Below are 11,531 nucleotides of genomic sequence, written 5' to 3'. Positions count from 1 at the left end.
TTGCTTGTTCACGATTTGCTTGCTTTGTATTTTTCTTTTCATTTACAGTTATTCCATGAATGAAACATGCAGTGCAGATACACTTGTACGTTAATATGCTAAAATCATAGTGCTAGCAAGAATGTTTATATTGTTTATCATAACAACAATTTCTTATTAACAAAGAAGTTCGTTCCTTCCTGCATTTTCAAATTAAAAAAAAGCTAATGGTATAAAGTTTAATAAATAACAAATATAAATAACAAATGTGAGATTCTGTTTACAATATTACAGTATTACATGTGTTAAGTGTGTTTAATAAAGTTATTAACTATCTTACAGAACGGCCATAACGCATTTGTACCGTCCCCGTACCGTTCAAAAGTTTGTCACTCAAATATTTAGACAAAGCTGCAAGAGATGATGGATCTAATATATGGTCAATATTAATTTGTCGCTTATGGCGCCTTAATTCTTTTTGTAGTCGTCTGCCGAAATTGCTTCCGGTCGCCTGAGTGAATAGTTTCCTATTATTAACAGCGCCATCTATTTTATTCGAACCACTGAAGAGTTTATAGATGCTCTTGAATCTTGAATTTGCCTGACGCCTTTTCCTCATAATTATTCGATAGACTTTATCGAAGTCCAAAAACTCATTTTCATGCCCCGAATTTGAATCACTAGACATCGGTATGGCTGGGTCATTATCATTCCTAAAGCTTGTCGATATTTTATGTATACCCGTGCCAGTGCTTGTGGCCTTGTCGTGACTATCCATTACCTCGGAGTTCATTAATCTTTCTCCTGTGACAGGGATGCTGTAAACAACAACACATGAACAGCCAATTAACAGCAACTGAATTCTGGGAAACATCCTGAATAAAAGAAGAGTTGCTTTTAAGAATACTCTTAAAAAGGATATATAAAAACGATACTATCAAACAAAAGTGTCGTTTTTTTATCAAAACACGAGAAATTTCAACGCAATAATAACCGCACTCATTGAACTCTGCATTTATTTAGACAACAGTAAAATGTAAAAGAAAAACATATGCAAAATTTCTGCCATTAATGTAACTATTAATCTATTGATATCTTTATTGGTCGTCTATTTCGAAATAATAGTGTTGGCCATGTCACAAAAAGAACAAGATTAAAAAGAATGGCTTCACAAAATGTAACTTTGAATAAAATGAAGTAAGAAGAAATAATGGACAGAATAAAACATTATATCAAATTATATTTACAAGAACTAGCAAAGGTAAAGAACTTTGGCATCCACTTCACAAAAACAGACAGATTCCTAAACTTTTAGGAGTAACAATTTGCAACATTTATTTTGTAAAAAGAAAACAATCGTTAGTCATGTAATTGAAATTATTTTGCATTATCATGACCATAAGAAAAGGAATTAATCAATCTTGAAGCCTTGACGAAAGTTCAATAAAATTTGTCAAACAAAATCTTACCTTTTATATAATGAAGAAGTCTTCCAAGACTCAGTATAAAATAATCGTCGTATAGGTACTATCCTCTCTTTTAAAGCAATGAATTTATAATGTTTAGAAATTTCAGAATCTTCAATTTATATTGTCTAAGGTGAGTTACATTCCATCAATATCATTAGATAGATAAAGCTGTAGGGGGAGATTCTCAAAGGGAGATAAACCTGATAAGAGTGACAAAAACAACTGCAAGGACCTTTCTTACCACACGCAGAGTATCTGACACTCTTTGAAGAGGTCAATTTATTACGATATTGTAGATAACAATATTTATTAATTTTGTAAATATCTTGAATTTCAATACAGAAATCGGACAAGGAAATATCCCTGATTGCGGTCATTGAAACACTCCTTCATCCCAACTCACTAACATCCTCTTCCGGAAATATAAATTTTAACGCAATGCATTAATCCATTTTCCCTCCTTATTGTTCATTAAGTATTATTGTAAAACATATGAAAAAACAAACATAGTTAATACTGGTTGTAAAACGAATATATAATGCCCATTTTAACGATTTACTTGAAATTATTCAATAAAACTGAAAAACGAATTAACATTTTCAAACTTCTACATATTTAAGCTTCTGAACAGTATGTTTGTAACATTTTTAGTAAATTGTTTTGTCCCATCGACAAAAATGCATACTAATAAAAGCTGTCCGTTTTAATTATGCGATCACTGCAATGATGTGAACTTTTACCCTATCGGTGCACCTGGTCCATGCTCCAAGTTTTTAGTGGAGTCCGAGTTGCTCATTTGCTTTTGTTACTTTGTATGTATGATTTTAGTTACTTTATGTTCTTCGTTGTGTATGTCTGTTTTCCAAGTTTGGTCTTTGTCCCTGGATTACATTCTTTTGATTACCGCTATAACCTTGGTTCCCTTGATTACTCTCTTAATCAGATGTTAATTTTAGCACGTTTTTCAAAGGAACGCAACCCACCAACACCTGACAACCTGGTTGGCGGTCTCATTTGGGAAAGGAAGAATAGTAAACAATTTTCTTTGAAACTTCAACTATATACACTTTGGTAAGTAGCTAAATGGTTTGAAATAAGTTTTTTACAAGTATCAAAGTACTTACTGCGGCCCTAGTAAATTATAAAATTTGAATTTGAAGTATACTGCTGTCGTTGTTCCAATTTGATGTAAACCAGTCTGTTGGATGGAAAATTTGTAGAAAATTACTCCCCTTTGAATAAAATCTTACAAAATGAAACCAAAGACGGGGATATTGTAAAGGACTATTGCAAAAATAAAACGGTAATTTGTCATTTAATCTAATTGTATTGTATGTATTTATTTATGTATTCAGATTATTTTTCTATACCTACCTTAAAATCTTTGTTTGGTTATCAAAATAGAACTAAGTTACAATATTTTGAGATGGCTTAACATACATTGTATATAGAAGATAGTTTTTCAAAACTAGAAAGTGTTCATACATTATTCAAAATATCTATCATTTCACGAAAAAGCTGTTTATGAAAAAAAAAAACAATATAAACAACTCAACGGCATGAATGGGCTGTGTTTTCAGTAAATTAACAAATTGGAAAGGCCGTTCTTTGTTCATAAAAACACATTCAATATATAGGTATTTTGTCATACGAAAGATATTTATCTACAATCAATGGAAAGTTGATAGATTTGATAATGTTACAGAAAATACAATAAAACCGATCATATTAATGTTACACATTGGGTATGCTGCACACGTGTTTCTAGACCTAAACCGTAGTCAGAAGCAATGAAACCAAATACAAAGAATGGTCTTATTTAAAAATGAATTTTAGACACAAGAAATTATTGATTAGAAATGTCAATAAAATAAACGACGAAATACGTTGTATTTTTATTATTTATTGCAAAACTGCAACCTACTGCTCCATGAAATAATACTAATTGGCAATTTATATTATTTATTTTGCGATTGTGTTAAAATATCTTCGAAAGTCATTACTTTTGTAACTAGCCCTTTAAAAAATCAAATTTATAAATATTGTCAATAAAATGATACAAATAGGGGTTTTCATAGACAACTAACATAAAATATATTTCATACATCTTGCAATTGTTTAAGTATTTTAATTTTCCCAACGAAACAATACAAAGACCAACGCGTGCTTTACAATGAAAGACAAGAAAAGATTGAATGTCGCCGGACTGTCTACCTTGACAATGAAACTGCAGAAAGATCACATTGACATACTATGACAAGATACCCCTGTGATTAAATATTATCGAACTTAAATTTACGGCGACATTTATTTATGGTTCACCCCCCTTCCCCCTTGCTTGGGTGAAATTTGCGTTTTGTAAAAATATGTTAATTTTTCATTTAATAATTCCGTTTTAAAGATTAAACAATAAGATTTATTTTTTGCCGTTTTACAAAAAGACTATTTGGAATTCTAAGTAACAGAAAAGTTTGAATTCAAGCATTTAAATCATACTTCCCAAATCAAAGTCAACATTTAGTTTCAGTTGTTTTACTACAATACTTCTTTCGCTTTTCCGTATGCAATTCAGGCTCATATGATCTTGTAATTCTTCTTTTTCTCTATGTACCCGAAAACAAACCCAACTAACCTATTTTCTACTTTAATTTGAATTACATACACATTATCAAGAGTATTGCGCAGAATGATTTGTTTCCATTTGCAATCTAACGATATAGGGCACTTTTACTTTTAAGAATACTATTTTTTCCATTATTTTTCTATGTCCAGCACATTTTCATTATCTAATTTATCAAATCATTTTTTTTCTAATTCTGACATTAGTGGAGGTCTTTCTTCACTGTGTGTTCATCGCTATTTATGACATTGACCAAAACCCACATAATGGACAAAAATTTCAATAGATCAGCACAATTTAAATTTCTCCTTTTCTTTACCCTTTGTATGTACTAATATTTTTATAGTAAATGTCATGACCGTATGGTTTTCGACGTGTTACCTGATGGAAAGGTTGTTTACATCTGGAATTTTTCGAAGGTTACGGTATATAAATATGGTTGGTATTTAATAATTTGATGCCGTTATAAAAAAGAAATAGGAAGAATAGGATACCAGAGACAATAAACAATATACAGAATTAACACAGAAAAGTTTAATTAACCGATACTCAAAATAAAATCATATAGCGTATGCGGCATTGTCATAGTATGCGCCCTGGATTTAGGGTAAACATCCTCCAAGCACAAAGAGGAAAGGTGAAGTAACATATTGCCGAATAGAATAGAATTTAATGAACGCACCAAATTAAAACGTTCATAAATTCTATCGTAGAAGTTTTAAAGCAATGACATAAAATATTATGGCAAATAACTTTGATTAATGCTTTTCGTACGGAACTAGCTGTTGTTAAAGGAGACCTAATATCTGTAAGAATCAGACAGTGAGTGAAATAGGATATGAAAAAAACACAATTTTGACAGTTTAATTTGACTATTTACACCATCAGAATCAAGGGAAAAAAGGACGAACTTATTTATATCATTTTAGTAAACTGAAAATGAACTTTTCAAAGGCAGATAACTCTGTCAAAAACCCATTTTTTCTAACATTCTGAGCCAAGATCATCTAATGGTCTTCAAACAAAAAAAACATTGAGAGAAATCATGTTTTCAGATCGGTGGGTTTTAGACATGCATGTTTCTGATTTTTCCCATTTCGCCTCATTCTTACAAAAACTTTCACTTAATAACTTCACCAAACTCATCAACAACAGATACTTAAAAGTTGAGATATCAGCTGAATGTTATATGGAAATAAATTTAAGGAGCATCTATGATCTCGAACACTAATGTTTTGAAGATTAAAGTCACTGGTAAGACATTCTACACTTCTCTAGAAATGTCCACTAAGTCTTAGAAAACATTAAAAAAAACACCCAGTTTAAGGAGACAGATCTAGGGTAAGGGGCATAACATGTAAGGGGCATGTTTGTATTATATTCAATTTCACCAAAGCCTGGCAAAATTTCATTTGAAAAAGAATGAAATCAATCCAAGTTACTTTAATGCTTGCATGAGATTCATATAAAGAGCGTGAATACATACGTTCCAATAATTTGTAAGAGTTGTGTCCTTTACCTTAGGTCTACCCCTTAATGCTAAGTAGAATTTCTAAGCTTCTTCATCAAATGGTTCATATACTAGTGTTTAAATTGGGAGATGAAATGATTTCAATGTGCTGACGTACAAAACGAAACGGGAATTTTCAAAACGAATTAATAAAACAGAACAATATTTATAACATGTGTAAGTTGAAGTTTTTGTTGTTGAAGTGAAACACGAACTGATAATTTGAATTTTTAATTACGAAGGTAAAATAATAATAATACGGTTTGTAGGACACAATATAATAAAAAAAAAAACACCCGTTGCACTTTTAACTTTTCCTTATGCTTTTAATGAATTTATATGATCAACTAGAAATACTGTGAGCCCTGTCAAATACTCCCCCCCCCAAAAAAAAAATAAAAATAAATAAATAAATAAAATAAAAAATAAATAAAAAATAAAATAAAAAATACACAAAAAAATGGCATCATCTTGACAAATGGTCCATTTTCAACACTTTTTCAACGAATAAATTTCCTTGTTTCTAACAAGTAAAACTTCATAACACGGAAACGTAAATTTTGACATTTATACAAATCAGAAGGGAGCTTACTTCAAAAGATATGGAAAATTCACCAAAGTTTCATAAAAGTTGGTGAAAGTGTTTTTGAGTTATTGTCTGAAAACTTGAAAATCCCCTTTTTTAAGTCTTAAAATTCATAATTTGTCCGAAATCTTGATGACGGACGGACGGACGGACGGACGGACAACGGTATACCACAATACGTTCCGGTTTAGACGGGCGTATAAAAACAGTACGTTTATGCTTGTTGCAGTGTGTCATTATCAAACTGTATATCTATTACTATCATTGCACAAGTTAAAATGTTCATGTTTTTTTTTATAAATCAATGTAGATATGAAGGACCCTATCCATATTTGCTCGTTCTCTCTCTCGTGATATTACTTTTATTTTTATCTCATTTCTTGAATTATAAATTCCTGCTATGTAAGTGATTTCTTAAAATGTCAGTTCGTATGCTTCTTTTTATCGCAACAACAGTTAACTTCCTTTTTACACGCCTTTTAAGTATCAGCATAAAATATCAAGCGTCAAGTGAGATAACTCAAATACGTAAAGATCTAAAAACATGACCTGAACGTGAAAACAGGAAAGAGAAACGATATGTATACACCATGTAGCGAAACAAATTGAACTGATTTATTACACATAAAAACAAATGGTTGAAGATTAGGAAAATAATTATTTCCATCTTGTACTTGGTGGACTTGTCCTTCTATAATTATCAAGATCAATTTGAAGGTTACCTTATCTCTTCAGTCTGGATTACAGTGTTCTCTGGTATTTTGTAGCATTTGCCCCTGACGAAGGCCGTAAGGCCAAAACTTTTGGCATCACTTATTGTGTTTTAACATGTTTTATTTGTAATGTATTTGTACTTAAGTAGTAGTATTCTTAAGAATCATGCGAAGTCCGTAATATGTGATACACATCGAAAAAGGGCTACGTATTTTTAAGTTGTATTATAAGTCTATATGATGAAATGTATGATATTCATTCCAACCTGTCTGCCCTTAGGAGATAATTTACATAAAAAATATATTAGTTTCTATTTTATTTTAGTATCATTTACAGAGTTATCTCCTTTCATGTGGAATTTTAAAGTACATTCAATATGCAATGGTTATATGAAAAGCCATATGTTAATTTCTGTACACTGTAACATTTTAAACAAAATATCAAAAATAAAAATATGTTGTAGGCTTTTCAACCATGAATTACAACCAATCACAACCAATTTTCGCTCAAATTAAAGATATATATCTTCAATGCTTTCTATGAAATTTATTTCTCAACCGTTGCAGTCAATCTAAAACCAACATTCAACTTTGAGAAAGGATTAATTTGTGATATGAAATGGAGTTTTTTTTTAAATAAATTTTGTCATGTGCCATCCACTGTCTGGTTTTTGCATTTACACCCTCTTGATATCCTCGGGATACCGGAACTTTAAAGTGGGGTCTAGATATCTGTTTTAATGGAACAGGGGAGGTCAGTTTAATCTTATATTTGACCATCAAAAGAACTGGACGTCACCCAGTTTATGGACAATATTTTCGTTGTAGTGTCCACCTGTTCTGTCTAGTTAAGGACAGTCTTATAGCCTTGAATTACTGCCCTTGACAAGAGGTTACGTATGCCCTTTGATGATCAGGTACACAAACAGGCTGTTTACTAGACAAATTCGAAGGTCGATCTCTATATTATTAAAATTAAATACATAGTTGTACTCTCCTTTAAATCCGCATGCAATTTTTATTTCTCAAATAATATAATTAAATTCCCCAAATTAGGTTTTTATTCACATTTTGTTTTATTACTCCATTTATCTTGCTTCATTCTTTTTGTTTTTTTCTGCTGTATTCATTCGACTTCTTACGCTGGATCGACCGTTATTAATGTTGTGTATGATGGTAGATGGTCATCTCCAGATTTCCAGAAACATTATTGAGAACGTGTTATAATCGATAACCTTTATGATGATTTTACAGAACTCTGATTGTAAAAAAAAATCACCTAAGTTTGTATTTTAGTAGTACTCCAGCTAAGAATCATGCAAATTCTGTAATATGTAATACACCCCAAAATAAGGCTACACATTTTTATTTTGGGTATTAAGTTGCTTTTTATGTCTATACGATGAAATGTCTCATCATTCATTCCAACCTTTGTGTTTTTAGGGGATAATTCACGTTGAAAATTCAATGTTTTCTGATGTATTTTTGTGTCATTTACAGAGTTATCTCCCTTTATTTTGAAGTCTACAATATATAATTCTTTTTAATCTCTATCTCTTATGAACAGGGGTTATATGAATAAAACACATGTTTATTTCTGTTAACTAAAACTTTAAACGAAATATTAAATATAAAAAAAATATGTAGGCTTAACCATAATTTGCATGAATCTTAGCTGGAGTCCTACTTAAGGAGCTAAAGACATTTTCACTTACATATGCTATTCTCAAATATCAAAACAATGAATAAAAACAATATCTACCATAAAATTTCAAAGGTGGGACATAGTAAAGTTATTTGAGAGGAACAATGCGAAATGGTTTTCCGATAGCCTTAAGGTTGAACAATGACGTTTCGCTGCATAAATAACAGTTAATGAGAAACTTTACCATACCAAATTCATAGAGCAGTTTGGATGACTGAAAGTGTTCGCTATCCAAATACAACTAGTTATAGTCAAAGTTGACTAAAATAAAAGACACTCGTCTTACAAACAACGTTATTAAATAGCATGATCCTCCATGAAAAAAAAACAACAATTTAAGTACATAAACATGTATATGTTAAATATCAGTAATTATCTAAAAGAAAATCGTACCCAAAACCAGTTTTCTTTTAAATAAAATCTTACTGTGGACAAGCATATGAATGTCCAATTACATTTAATTGATATATACAAATGTATCCCTATCATTTATCATTACCTAAAATAAATTGTATTCAGGCCGTGATTTTTGACCGGGTTGTACTCATGCTAATAGAGTGACGAATGTCGAGTAGGCGGGTGGACGGGGAAAATAATTTCGTAACATTTTCTCAACAACTATAATTCACAGCCACTAAATATTTGGTACACAACTTCAGTATGGGATTCCCATACACGTCTACTTCCTGGTTACGGAAAGCTGGTCATTTCTGTCTATGACCTACCTATATTTGTTGCGAAGTGTGAAAATGTACTGAGACTGTAAATTAATTTCCGGGTTAAGCGTATATCCCCGATTATTACCGATAGAGCGTGTCGTTAAATATGCGTCTTTTTTTTAAATTTGGCGGAGACGGATTCAGGAAATAAACTTCTATTTTTCTATTTAAGCCAATGCAATTCTTTCTTATATGACGAATTTTCATGTGTTTCTCATTAGAATTGATAAGCTAAGTTATGTTTTGAAAATGTCAGTGCATTTGGTCATGGGATATTTTTTTCTATCTCTTGAAGTTCATAAACAATGTAAGCAAGGACAATTTAAGGCACCGATCATATTCCTCAATTTTATTCAAAGTGCCATAAAAAAGAAATTTTGTAGTAACAAAGAGGCCCCGCACCACAATCGAATTCATCACAAATTGATAAAACAATAAGCTCGTAAGATAAGTTCTGGTGTACATGTAATCGCGTTGGATTTCTCCTCGTAAATTGTGTATTGGTGCACATGCATTCATGCTTGTTTTCTCCTCGTAAGTTGTGTATTGGTTCTCATGTATCCACGGTGGATTCTCTCCGTAAGCTGTGTACTGGTGCATATGTAATTCCGATGGATTTCCCTCTCGTAATTTATGCATTAATGCACATGTATTCTGGATAGATTTCCCATCATAAGTTGCGAATAGGTGCATATATATTCCCGTTGAATTTCCCCGTCTCAAAAGTTGCTTATTGGTGCACATGTATTCCAGGAAGTCTTCTCCCTAGTAAGTCGTGTATTTGTTCACATGTATTCTCTGTGGATTTCCCATCGTGCGTTAATATAGCATAACTACTACATGTATTTCTTTAAAAAAAAATATGGTCTAAAAATAGAACTTTTGTGGGGTGTACATCTCTATCTATTGCATTTAGGGCGTTGGGAACGGGAATTAAAAATAGGGAAGTCGGTTTAAGGGAATTTATTTTAAAATTAAATTGATTCAATGTAAGAAAAATAATAACAACCAACATATTGAATATGTGGTACAATATTAAAAGTTTTCAATCAAAAGTATATGAGGACCAAATAAAAATATTTGAGGAATTGGTGCATTGGGAACTATTTTTCAAAGGGAAATAGGCAATTGAAATTGAGTGTCATATTATAAGAAAAAGACGTTTTATACCAAACAAGAGTTGTTTATTATTTTCCTTGTTTAAGGAGGCTGACCTTGGGTAAGGGACATAACTCTTGAAATCAGTGATATGCATCATATTCAATTTCACCAAAGTCTATCAAGTTTTCATTTTAAATAGAATGAAATCAATCCATGTTCCTTTGATGCTTGCATGAGACTGGTGTAAAATGCTTTAAACAAACATTCCAATGATTTGTAAGAGGTTTACCCCTTACCCTAGGTCTACCTGCTAAAACAAACAAATCAATCTTGTTTGAGGTATCAGTTGTTACATGTATTATTAGCTTTTTGTAATTCGTACATATATTTTCGCAATACGTATTTATGACACAGGGAGGCCACATTTTTTATGTAAATTTAACTTTACATGATTTTTTGTGGGGATATTATCTTCAAGTTATCTTGTGTTAGAGCTCCATTCAGCTGATATTTATGGATTTAGACCTAGGGTAAGGGACACAACTCTTAAAAATTATTAGAACGTTTGTATTCAGCATTTTACATCAATCTTAAGTAAGCATCTAATTAACTTGGATTCATTTTATACTGCTTCAAATGATAGCTGGAAAGGCTTTGCTGTAATTGAATATGATGCAAACATATCACTGATTTTATTAGTTATGTTCCTTACCCGAGGTCTACCTCCTTAAGGCACGTGTACTAAGTGTTACGAAAACTTAATTCTTATAACAGAAATTCTTTTAGTGGTTATTCCGATAATTCAAACATGAAAGTTAGTGGGTAAAAATCTTACGAGTCGAATATCACTAAGTCCAATTGACCTACTTAATGTACTTAGATACGTCACACAAACTGTAGAATGTCTTATTAACTAGCCTTAAGTACAGTAAAACCTTTTAATCTCTTTAGTCACGTGTTCGGTTGCAGAGCTTATATATGTTGGCATTGACAGATAGTGATTTAAGATGTCTGGTTTAGATTGGTGTTCGATTTACTCAGGGTTTGGTTAAGACAGGTTTCACTGCAGTGCGGTGTAATTGTAAGACATTCTAACAAACGTAAGGTTCAAAGTTCAATTATAAAAAAT

At 31.5% G+C, this 11,531-nt stretch overlaps 1 long non-coding RNA gene across 1 annotated transcript; it reads right to left on the bottom strand.

Moving 5' to 3' along the window:
- Positions 1-204: 204 nt before the first annotated feature.
- On the bottom strand, positions 205-1,915 carry LOC148602094 (uncharacterized). Its single transcript, XR_015917335.1, has 2 exons — positions 1,449-1,915; positions 205-854 (listed from the first exon to the last, which is right to left on the bottom strand). It is a non-coding gene; the product is annotated as an uncharacterized LOC148602094 (long non-coding RNA).
- Between the last annotated feature and the right edge of the window lie 9,616 nt (positions 1,916-11,531).

Source organism: Perna viridis, chromosome 12, assembly GCF_037379345.1.
Source record: "Perna viridis isolate PV_CMFRI_1.1 ecotype Kerala chromosome 12, ASM3737934v1, whole genome shotgun sequence".
Lineage (NCBI taxonomy): Eukaryota > Metazoa > Mollusca > Bivalvia > Mytilida > Mytilidae > Perna > Perna viridis.
The sequence above is the reverse complement of the archived record's forward strand: the minus strand, read 5'-3'. Positions and strand labels throughout refer to the sequence as shown.